Below are 8,040 nucleotides of genomic sequence, written 5' to 3'. Positions count from 1 at the left end.
ATTCGTGTGACAGGTCCTGTTTCTCTAGGATATATTCCAAGGAGCAGGATAGCTGGATCATATGGTACCTCTATTTTTAGCTTTTAAAGGAAGCGCCAAATTGATTTCCTAAGTGGTTGTACCATTTTACATTCCCATCAACAGTGTATAAGTGTTCCAGTCTCTCCACAACCTCTGCAGCATTTATTATTTTGTGTTTTTTGGATTGATGCTAGCCTTGTTGGGGTGAGATGATATCTCATCGTAGTTTTGATCTCCATTTCTCTAATGGCTAAGGATCATGAGCATTTCTTCATGTGTTGGTTAGCCGTCTGAATATCTTCTTTGGTGAAGTGCCTGTTCATATATTTTGCCCATTTTTTAATTGGGTTATTTGTCTTTTTGTTGTTGAGGTTTTGCAGTAGAGATTAGACGCTGATCGGATTTGTAGTAGCCAAAATTTTTTTCCCAGTCTGTAGGTTGTCTTTTTACTCTTTTGGTGAAGTCTTTTGATGAGCGTGTTTGATTTTTAGGAGCTCCCATTTACCTCGTCTCTCTTCTGGTGCTTGTGCACTGTTACTTATGGTTCGTATTGTGTTTATGCCATGTATCAGGGCTCCTAGTGTTGTCCCTATTTTTTCTTCCATGATCTTTATCGTTTTCCATTTTATATTTAAGTCTTTGATCCATTTTGGGTTAGTTTTCAAACGTGGTGTGAGGTATGGGTTTTGTTTCAGTTTTTTGCATATAGGTATCCAGTTATACCAGCACCATTTGTTAAAGAGACTGTCTTTTCCCCAATTAATGGACTTTGAGCCTTTGTCAAATATTAGCTGCTCATAGGTGGATGAGCTTATATCTGGATTCTCAACTCTGTTCCAATGGTCTATGTATCTGTTGTTGTACCAGTACCAGGCTGTCTTGACTTCCGTGGCAGTATAATAGGTCCTAAAATCAGATAGTGTAAGGCCTCCCACTTTGTTCTTCTGCTTGAGTAATGCTTTATTTATTTGGGGCCTCTTCCCTTTCCATATGAAGTTGGTGATTTGTTTCTCCATCTCTTTAAAAAATGCTGGTGGAATCTGGATCGGGATTGCATTGTACCTGTAGATTGTTTTGGGTAGAATTGACATTTTCACTATGTTGCGTCTGCCTATCCACGAGCAAGGTATATTTTTCCACTTATGTAGGTCTTTTTTGGTTTCTTGCAGTAGTGTCTCGTAGTTTTCTCTGTATAGATCTTTTACTTCTCTGGTTAGATTTATTTCTAAGTATTTTATTTTCTTGGGGGCTATTGTAAATGGTATTGATTTGGTGATTTCCTCTTCAAGGTTCTCTTTGTCGGTGTAAAGGAATCCAATTGATTTTTGGATGTTTATCTTGTATCCTGAAACTTTGCTGAAATCTTCTATTAGTTCCAGTAGTTTTCTCGTGGATTCTTTGGGGGTTTTCTGTGTATAAGATCATATCATCTTTGACTTCTTCCCTACCTGTTTGGATGCCCTTTATTTCTTTTTCTAGCCTAAGTGCTCTGGCTAGGACCGCCAGCACAATGTTGAATAATAGTGGTGATAGAGGGCATCCTTGTCTGGCTAAATAATGTATTTAAAAATCGTTGAAAAAATGACTGGAACAAAGAAAGACTAAACAAAAAGTCATTTTTCAAAACAGGATGCATCTGGATTAGCGATTATTACAACAGAGAAAATGAGCAGGGGTAAAAAGAGCACTGTTAATATCACGTATCCCTCTTTTCTCTCTAATGTTCTGCACGATGCTATCAGATTAATCCTTATAAAACACTGAGTTGATCATGTAACATCTATATAAAAATACTTCACTTACCGCATCAAATTCAAATTTTTCTGCTTGTTTTCTAAAACCTTCCACAGTTTAGTAATCTAATGAACTTCCTGCTGCAAGTTAGTCTCCTCCATATCCTTTCCCAGACTTCCATTGTTTCTTTTTGGATTCTCCTTCCCTATCCAACTTCTATTCATTCATGAGTATTTGAGGGGAAGTGGGAATGAGGACAGGTAGAGGTAGAGAGACTGTAGGAGAGAAGAGAGGAGAAAAGGAAAGGGGGAGATGGAGAAAGAGAGAACTTCCAACCACATAGTTTGTGCTCTTTGGTGGGATAAAGTATATAAATGACTTAATATGTATAAAATGGCCCTCAGACAGCATAGCAGTAGCAGAAATTAACTAATTTTACCCTGTTTCTCACTTCATCTGCAACACCAAAAATGCTCAGTAGGTTTTGCTAAAATAGTGAAAATCACAATCCCAAGAGGCAGATATTAAACAAAAAGGAAACAGAAATGACTCCCAGCCTCAATGAATTAAACAGTTTCTAGAACTCATTCAGGAAAAGTGATCATGTTATGCATCCTAGTGCCGTGCTTACATGGCTCTCTTCCTTTGATTTTTGGGTTAAGATTTTTTTTTTTTTTAATTCAAAACTCAAAGAAATTGAAACAAAGTTTATTCCAAGCAGTCTTTCTCTATGTATGTAGGAAGACCATTCTGATTTAAAAAAAAAAAAAAAAAAAGGCCGAACTGTTAAAAACAAACCTTTGAATTAGCTCAAAATAATAATATAATTGTTTCATAATTTAATAAACAATTTCCAAATTGTTAAGCATCAGTCTCACAAGCATGAAGGAAAAATGAAATAGAAGTACTCCCAAAGATTTGAGATTTCACAGGAAGTTTTAAATATTTTTTCCTTACTGAATACAGCCCTGGTGGTGCAGTGGTTAAGCGTTCACCTGCTAACCAAAAAGGTCAGCAGTTCCAATCCACCAGGCGCTCCTTGGAAACCCTATTGGGCAGTTCTACTCTGTCCTATAGGATCACTATGAGTCGGAATCGATTCAACGGCAATGTGTTTTTTTTTTTACTGAATACAAGTTTCCATGATTACCAAGTACATACCGGTTACTGAGTTAACATTAAAAAACAAACCCATTGCCATTGACTAAAAATTTGGCCCTCTACCCACCTGCCATCATCAAACCTCTTGAGATTTAAACTGAAAAAGCCTAGAGTCTTTTTCATTAAATAACTAGGCAATGGTTTTGTGATTGACCAATGCTCAACAAGATGGACTGACACCTTGGCTGCAACAATGGGCTCAAACATAGCAACAATTGTGAGGATGATGCCAGACTGGCAGTGTTTGGTTCTGTTGTACATAGGGTTGCTATGAGTTGGAATTGACTCAATGATACCTAACAACAATGACACCTTTTTCTAGCAGGAAAAGACAAATTTACATTGCTGTAAAGCAACTTCTGGTGGGGGGGATGTGAAGGGGTGTTTGTGTCAGGCTTTTTTATGGTTAATACTTGGTTTTGTGGGTAAGAGAAAAACTTAAAATCAAAGTAAGATGTCTGTTATTAATGTTTCTCCTCGACAGTATGGTATATATATATATATCTATATATACACATATATATTCTCAAGTTATACAGTAAGTGGCAGTGGCAGTCCCCAGATTACAAATGAGTTTTGTTCCTAAGTCAAATCCATAGGTGAACTGGGACAGTTAGGTATATTGTTCTCCTCTAAAGTTAGTCAAATGTTTGTCTTAATGCGTAGTATAGTGTACTTTTCTATGCATAAAAAACATTAAAGAAACACTTCTACATACACTGAAACATCTTTAACATAATAATACAGTAATAATAACAGTGTTTTAATGCATGTCGCAAAGTAGCACCTGTTTGCTTTTACAAACCATTGTATGTACCTTGAATTTTTAATATAATAGGCTTTACAGTGTTAGGGTAAGTCTGACATTCCTAACCCGGGGATTGCCTGCTGCCTATATATCTATATATATAGATGTATCTATATCTGTCCGTCTGTCTATCTAGTTATCCTTTTTGAGTCCCTGGGTGGCACAAGTGGTGAAGCATTTTACTACCAACTGAAAGTCTGGCGGTTAGAACCCACCCAGAGGGGCCTTGGAAGACAGGCCTGGCAATCTGCTTCTGAAAAGTCACAGACTTAACCTATAGAGCAGTTCTACTCTATACACATGGGGTCGCCTTGAGTCAGAATGGACTTGTGTTGAGTCCTGTTGACTCGGTTCTGACTCGTGGCGACCCTGTGTACAACAAAACGAAACACTGCAAAGTCCTTACAATCGTTATGCTTGAGCCCATAGTTGCAGCCACCTCGTCAATCCATCTCGTTGAGAGATTTCCTCTTTTTCGCTGACCCTCTACCAAGCATGATGTCCTTCTCCAGGAACTGGTCCCTCCTGATAACATGTCCAAACTATGTAAGACGAAGTCTCGCCATCCTCGCTTCCAATGAGCACTCCGGCTGAATCGACTAGAAGGCATTTAACAACAACTAACAACTAACCGCCACTCCTCCAAATAAAGGGACAAAAACAAACCAAAAACATAAATAAAGCTTAAATTGACCAGCTTCAGTTCAAATCTCTTCTCCTACAGTCTATGCTGCACCAGACAACACCCACTAGTTCTGCTGTTCCTGGGGCTAAAAACAAGTAAAAATGAAGTATGAGCTCGTCCCTACCTCCCAAGGGCTGGATTCGCTAGCCTCCTCCCCAGCGTTGCGCAGAACGGAAACACTGTTTAAGGCTAAGCGTCCTGTCTCTTGCCCGCGTCTTTGAAGGGAGAGGGCGCCCTCAGTCTCCCTTCCTCCGTCCTTCTGCGCCCGTTCGAGCTCACCAACCGCCCAGAGGAAGGCGGCGGGTTCGCGAAGCACTTGAAGGCAAAGGAAAAAACCAACACATTTCAACCGTTGTCACTTTTCAAACTTGCCGCCTCCTACTGGAAGTCCCGCCCGTTCTAGCCCGCCCACTTCCTGCGCGCCAGCCGCGCCGGATGCCTGTAGGGCTCAAAAAGCTTAAGGCGCGTGGGCTTGCGTTGAAGTGGAAAGCGCCGAGCTCAGGGGGGAACCAATTTTCGCGGAGTTGGCGTCCAGTCGAAATCGCGATTCCGCAGGAAGTGGGGCTGCCGCGGTTTAGAAGAAGGGTCCGGTCCGGGTTTGGGTTGTGTACGGAGTTGCTCCCGAGTTCCCCAAGACCTTGGGGCGTGGGTCCGAAGTGAAGAGCAAAAGCGAATGGAGGGTTTCAGGAGACTTGGGCAAAGCTCAAGGTGACAAGGGAGAGAGGACGTGGGGTTCTCAGTGGGAGCGGGGTAAGTTCATAGAGTCCCAGAGTAATAATAGTAATAGGGATGTTTGGCATTACTACATTTGGCTCCGTCAAAAGGGTCTGGGGTGCGGATAGGTAGTCGTTATCCGCCTTTTACAAATGAGAAATCTGAATCGCAGGGACATTATGCAAGTGGCCTGAAGCCATGCACAGAGTTCACAAGTTGTAGAGCCAGAATTTGGAAAAAGGTCCTCTGATTCTGAATTCACAAGCACGACACTGAGAGGTAGAAGGAACCCAGCAGTTCATGTTGTTAAATCCTCTCACTTTTACAGGCAAGAAAACTGGTACTCATAGATGAGTGATTTTTTTCCCCCAAGTTATACAGTAAGTGGCACTGTCTGGAGTAGAACCCACGTCTCCTGATCTGCGTTTCCACTCCTTCTGTACATCCCTCCGCAGAAACCAGGCACTCCAAGTGCTTTCCACCACTGAACAGTTTTCCAAATTTACCTGTCCCCGAGTGATTGGGACTTTTCAGATAAGGAGCCCAGAAATCTGTATTTTTTACGTGGGTTTTCAAGAGTGGAAACACCACACTTAATACATTGCAAGTCAAAGTCTTGCAACGGAAAACGTGACAGGCCTACTTGTCAGGGACGAAAACCCATTAAATTCCCTTGAGGTTTGGGGCATAGAGAACACAATAGTACTTGTATTTGGCTACAGGGTACAGCATTATCTGATGAGGGTTGTATATTACATGGAAGGTGTGGACTGAAGGAAATGAAAAATAATGCTGGACAAGTTGTGTTGAAAACAGACAAATTCTGGTACTTTGTTGTGTGGGTTGAAGGATTATACCAATTGGTATAGAAGTCAAGGCCAATTCTAAATACAAATACATTTTATATTCAGTTATTTAGGATTTTCTTTTCCCCTTCTATGTCTATTTATTGATGCAAGTCTCCAAGCCAGAATCTAGTAAAATTGAAAACTAAATTAGGAAAATGGAAAAATGTCAGAGTCAGTGAGGAAAAGAGAGAAAGAAGACACCCTTCTCACTGGCACTTGCCAAATCGAATTGATATTACTTATGCATGCAACGCGTGGCTGCAACAATGGGCTTAGACATAGCAATGATTGTGAGGATGACACAGGACTGGGCATTGTTTCGTTGTGTTGTACACAGGGTTGCTATGAGTCTGAACCGACTTGACAGCACCTAACAACAACGTGCATGCTCATCCCCCACTAGACCATGTCTCCTTTAGAAACAAAGAAAGTTAGCAAAGCACTGTGGCTGAGAGCACGGCTCTGGAGTCAGAAAGAGCTAGATTTAAATCCCTGACTCCAGCACCTACAACCTAATGGAGCCTTAAGCAAATTGTTTAACCTAACTGAGCTGGTTTCTGCATCTTTAAAGCAGTGATAACTGTCCTAAAAAGCAAAGATGTCACCTTAAGGACTAAGGTGCACCTGACTCAAACCATGGTATTTTCAATCACCTCATATGCATTCGAAAGCTGACAATGAATAAGGAAGACCAAAGAAGAATTGATGCATTTGAATTATGGTGTTGGCAAAGAGTATTGGACTGTCGGAAAAATGAACAAATCTGTCTTGGAAGAAGTACAGCCAGAGTGCTCCTTAGAAGCAAGGATGGCGAGACTTTGTCTCACTTACTTTGGACATATCATCAGGAGAGACCAACCACTGGAGCAAGAGATCATGCTTGGTAAAGTAGAGGGTCAGCGAAAAAGAGGAAGACTGTCAGTGACATGGATTGACACAGTGGCTGCAACAGTAGGCTCAAACATAGCAATGATTGTGAGGATGGTGCGGGACTGGGCAGTGTTTCTGTTGTACGCAGACTCACTATGAGTCGGAACCGACTCGCTGGCTCCTAACAACAACTGTCGTATCTGCTTTGTAGGGCGTGGTGAGGATTAAATCAGCTCATGTAAAGTGCTTAGCATGGGAGAAAGATGTGGCAGTCTGCCTCTGTAAAGATTGCAGCCTTGGAAACCCTATGGGGCATTTCTGCTTTGTCCTGTAGTGTCCCTATGAGTCAGAATTGACTCAAAGGCAACAGGTTAATCTCTAATTGTTATCAGAGACCCATTCATTAGAATAGAGGCTCCATAGGGGCCACAGTAGTTTCCAGTTGCTTTGTTCCCAATTGAGAAACCCAAAGCCATCATGCAACATATACTCTAATTTCCTCCCTATCCACTTCCCTGACTGCCACATAGATCTGCCTCTCCCTCATCTATCTCAATGAAATGTACCTTCTCCACCTATGATACTGATCATGCTTCTCCTTTTCGACCTCTCTGCTACATTGATCAGACCCTCTTTGAAACCAAATTCCCTTTGCTTCTCTCCTGTTTCTTCTACCTGCCTCACAGTTCTTAGGGGAATTTTCTCTACCTGCCCTCTTAACAGTATGTCCCAGTTTCTAACCTTAAGTTTGTTTTCTGTCTGTCTCTTCCCTATGGACAGTATCATCTGCTTTCATTATTTTAACCTATTTGCTCATGAATTCCAAAACTATTCTCGCTTGTATTTGGCTACAGGGTACAAGAGAATTCCAAAACTACCTCTCTTTTGAGGTTCAGACTTATTTGCTTGTGTTCTAGATAGATCCATTTGGGAGGACTCATGAGCTCTTCAAACTCAAATTAGTCCCTTCCTTTCATTTCCACTACCACCAATTTTATCTCACTGCCTCTGGCTTACCACCTCCACCACAAAATCCATCTTGTAAGTAGCCAGAATGGCTGGTCTCAGATGTAAACGTGACCATTTCCCTCACCTGCTTAAATTTCTATAGCCCTCCCTCCCCCCATCACCTCCAAGATAAAGTCCAGCTCAATAGCGTGGCATGCTAAGGCTTCCATGATCTTGCCTGTGTTTATCTT

This window comes from Trichechus manatus, unplaced genomic scaffold (assembly GCF_000243295.1).
Source record: "Trichechus manatus latirostris isolate Lorelei unplaced genomic scaffold, TriManLat1.0 scaffold00145, whole genome shotgun sequence".
NCBI lineage: Eukaryota > Metazoa > Chordata > Mammalia > Sirenia > Trichechidae > Trichechus > Trichechus manatus.
This window is presented reverse-complemented; position numbering follows the sequence as displayed.